Raw genomic sequence first — 5,000 nt, 5'->3', positions numbered from 1 at the left:
TTCCTTTATCGGCCGGAGCGCCTACAAGTGATCCACAAGAAGACAATGTTAAAGAATGGCGTTACAGTGTCTGACGACTTAATCTGGGAAGATAGACAAACGAAAAAAAAGCTGAATTATGTCATGCAACAGGCTTACGAAGAAAGGAAGAAACCGCGTTTCCACCATGGTAAGTTATATATTGACGGGGTTTTATATAAAAATGACTCTTAAAGTGTATATTTTCCTATTATTGATGTTATAGAATGAATCGAAGTATTAATGATCCTGATCTTAATTTGCAATCCTTTAATGATCATGGTATTTACACAATGAATGAGTTAAATGAACTGTCTTCCTTTGTTAAACCACACTTATCTGCATTTCATTTAAATATTAGAAGTCTAAATCAGCACTTCACTGAATTATGTAACTTCCCAGATCACACTCCTTTTGTTTTTGACTTCATTGGATGCTCGGAAACTTGGATCAATCCTCAATCTGATCTGGATTGCTTTACAATTCCTGGCTACACTTTTGTCAATGGCAATCGCATTTTCTCATCTGGTGGCGGAGTAGGGCTATATATAAAATCTGATCATACCTTTCGATTTAGGGATGACTTTAAAATGGATTTGATTGAAAATATGTGGATTGAAACCCAAGAATTATTTATTGGCATTGTATACAAACCACCCAGTTTTTCTAATCGAGATTTCATAGATATGCTTGAAGGAACTTTACATAAAATTTATTTATCAAAGAAGAGATGCTTGATCATGGGTGACTTTAATATTAACACACTCAAGTAAAGTACCTTATCTAAACTTATTACATTCTGAAGGCTTCAGTCCATTAATATTTCAGGCCACTCGCATATCTGAATTTACCCAGTCTTGTATAGATCATATTCATATTAATTTTGCACTCCCATCTACCAGTGGAAGTGTTGCCATTGAGATAGCTGATCATCTTCCAGTTTTTACTATATTGTATGAGGTAGATCAGATGCCTTTCCCTGACTCCTTTGAATTTAGAGATTTTAAAAGGTTTAATAGTGACTTGTTTAAAATGGCGTTGGATGTTGTGGACTGGTCACCAGTCTTCAGTTCTTTTGATGTTAATGACAGCCTGTCCCGTTTCCTTCACATATTCAATACCGTAAGCAACAAACATGTGCCCTTGAAATCATTTAAAGTTAGAAATTCAGCTTCTAAACCGTGGATAACTATAGGACTAAAAACATCAATAAAAGTGCGGGACAAACTTTATAAAAAATGGCTAATTACTCGGAACCCATCATTCCTAATAAATATAAACTTTATCATAATAAAATTACTTTCATAAATAAATCATAACGCACCTCATATTATACTCAAGTCCTTGCAGACTCTACTAATGCAAAGAAGATGTGGGATAATATTAATTTTATTATTAATAAAAAGCATCATCTTCAACTATAGACAAACTTCATGTCGGAAACAAACAATATCATCATTCTGCATCTATTTCCAATCTCTTAAACAAGTTTTTTGGTGATATACCTACTAAACTTGCTTCTAAGCTGCTAAAGTCTAATTGTCACTTTACTTATTATCTTAGACAAAATAAGTCTAAATTTTGTTTTAGACCTGCTAATGAGATAAAGGTTTTTCTTCTTCTCAAGAATCTTCATGGCAGAAAATCTTTCGGAGTGGACAAAGTCCATCTTTTTTTACTTTCTGTAGCGGCATTTCAGATCTTTCGCCCTGTTACCCATATTATTAACATGTCTATTAAACAAGGTATTTTCCCAGAGAAATTAAAAATCGCAAAAGTGATTCCTGTCTTCAAGCAGGGTTCTCGTTTAGAGTGTGATAATTATAGACCAATTTCTTCCTGCATTAGCCAAAATTGTTGAAAAATGTATATTTACTCAATTAAGTCATTATTTTTTCACTGAAGATATTATCGTTTTTAATCAATATGGATTTAAGCCAGGTTGCACTACTGTGGATTGTCTTGCAGATCTTGTAGAGGAAATTTCTACAACTCTTGATCAAGGTGATTATGCTGTATCAATTTTCTTGGACTTAAGCAAAGCATTTGACACTGTTAAACATTCAATACTATTGTCTAAACTACTTTTTTACGGTATTTCAAATTCTGATATTATTTGGTTTAAATCTTATTTGAACAAGAGGAAACAAAGAGTATCTGTGAATGGTGTTATGTCTGATACCATTTCTATTTCACCTGGTGTTCCTCAGGGCTCAAACCTTGGACCATTGCTATTTTTAATATATATCAATGACTTTATCCAAGCTTCCAATTTTTTCACTATGAGACTTTTTGCTGATGATACCTCTCTAACAGCCTCTGATAAAAATATAGACAAACTTTTGCTGCAAGTTAATTCAGAACTTATAAATATCTATGACTGGTTATGTGCTAATAAGTTAACTTTAAACTTAAAGAAAACAAAATATCTTATTTTCCAACTGCGTCAAAAAAATAAATTACAACTTACTTCCTCCATTAACTTTACCCTTATTTTATATATGGTTGCATACTGTGGGGTAATAATTCTGAAAACCCATTACTGCAGCTTATAAGACTCCAAAACAAAGCAATTACAGTTATTAATGATGTTCCTTTACAAGATCATATTACTCCACATTATGTTAACTTAGGTTTATTGAAATTTCGCAATGTTGTTAAAATGTATACTTGTTAATTTCTTTATGACCATCTTTGTGATAACAAGCCATGTAATTTCTCAATATCCCTAGTTTCTGAGCAACATAATTATTCCACACGGACTGCAACTTCTCTACAATTATTTCTTCCTTACCCTAGGACAAACATACGAAAATTCTGCCCTACTGTTATTGGTAAATACTTTTGGAATGATCTTCCTTTTTCCATTCGAAATATTTCCTGGAAAATGCTTTTCAAAAAAGCAGTTTTCAAATGTTATTTTGCTCAGTACTAATCTCCTTGACTCGTGCCATGATGTACGATAGTTGTGTGCATATGTATGTGCTTATGTGTGTGTTTATTTATTTATCATTATTTCTTATTCTTATGTATGGACTTATTGTAAAGAGCTATAAATTATAATCTGTGTTAATGGCCACTAATTAGTTTTTACTATATCGTGCCCTTCTCCATTTTATTTCTTATACTTAAATTAATTACTCTGAAAATATTAAAAATAAAAATAAAAATAAGGCAAATGATGTTGCCTGATAACTACCTTACAAAAATAAATAATGTTCCACAGGAAAGCCCTGCATAGTGTGCAGTACCAAATCCTTTATCAGTGCCTACAAGACTGCTCCTGGGTTAGTTCATCCTAACTCACTTATGGGAATGCTTCCAAGCATCAACTCAGATTTTCAGAAAGGAAAGCAGCAGTGTGCTGCAGAGTTTTTTCAAGAATTTTGCCGTGCACTGGGTTACAAAACCAGTGAATACCAAAACAGTGGTTTCATACCCCCGCATATTGATCTGTCATTTCTAAAAATGTTTTTCTTCAATCTGAGAAGTGAAGTACTATGCTTGACGTGCAACAATGTGAGTTGCAACTCAACAATGGAAACCCTTCTTCCTCTTCATCTCGAAAAGGTTATTCTGTGTGATGACCTACAAGAAGTATGCTATACATGATTAGTAAGCGGTACTGGGGACTTGATGACTGCAGTGCTACCTGGCTAAAAAAAAAATGTACAGACTGTGACCAACACAAGGCAGGGAAAGTCAACATGTACTTGTAAAAAGTGCAATCTAAACCGTTAAAATTTTATATTAGAGGTGATGCATGAGTAATGTGAAGAACAAGAAGACTTTTTGGCTTTCAGATTTATCTAAATAATTGACAAATTCAGTGGACAATAATCATCGTACAATAAATTATTTATTTGCAAGAAATTTCATCAGCTTTTACTGAATAAAATAATTTTTAATGGAACATTGAAAAGGTTCAGTCACCTTAAAAACCACTCCAGAAAGTCAGAAACAAGAATACCACCACATCTAAATTTCTAAAATAGCCTTACTGTACTCTAAATCAATTAATTTTTTTTCTCTCCTCTAGAAATGTACTTTACAGCAACTCATTCATGACCACAGCAAACCAGTACAGCTGGATACACTATACATGAGTTCCAAGTACGTGTTTGATTAGTATCTATTAATTTTATTATTTTAAGGAAATATTTGCGTATACATGTACATGTATACACACCCAGCTTGAATTAAAAATTGTATTATTTAAGATACTTAGACAAGTTGTTATTTCAAAGTTTGCCACGAAGCACTGAAAATAATATTTATTTTTGTCAGGAAGATTTGATTTTTTAATGCAAATGGCCCCAGCAGGCCCTTTACTGTCAACAGTAAAACATACCTACCATCATAGACAAGTTGGGAAGGTTATGTAAAAAGAACCGCATCAGAGCTGTACTTCAACCCGCTTCTCTTAAAGCGCAAAAGAAATAGTCTCACCTTCTCTTATATAGCCCCCCTCCCACCCTATTCAATGTTGGAGGGTAACACAACAAATTCCCACTAAAACCATTCAGTTTTGCACAACATTGAATAAGGGACAGGGGAGAGAATCAATGAAAATGTCAAAAGTGCTGACCTTCCCAATGGTTTTGTATATGATTGTAGGTTAGACACCTGGGTTTAATGTGCCTTTTTGAAACAATTCCCTCACCACATCTGAAATGTTCATATGGATTTCATAAACATCACTGGTCATTTTGTTTACATGTAGCTGTCAACATCAAACAGAGGCCTGGAAACTCTTGGTGATTGGAAACCTACCTGCCACAATCTGCCTACAGTTGATGCGATTCAGTTCCACTTGTAAGAAGCTCCAGAACGTGGTGAAATATGATGACATGCTGCAGCTCTGTGAGGTGCAAACCCCTGAAAAGTGCCAGTCAACCGAAATCTCAAGAGTGTCTTACAAGCTTGTTGCTGTGGTGGTGCACATTGGCCACAAGCTTTTCTCTGGCCACTATGTGTGTTAC

The sequence above is a fragment of the Montipora capricornis genome, chromosome 4 (assembly GCF_036669925.1).
Source record: "Montipora capricornis isolate CH-2021 chromosome 4, ASM3666992v2, whole genome shotgun sequence".
Taxonomy (NCBI): domain Eukaryota; kingdom Metazoa; phylum Cnidaria; class Anthozoa; order Scleractinia; family Acroporidae; genus Montipora; species Montipora capricornis.
The sequence above is the reverse complement of the archived record's forward strand: the minus strand, read 5'-3'. Positions refer to the sequence as shown.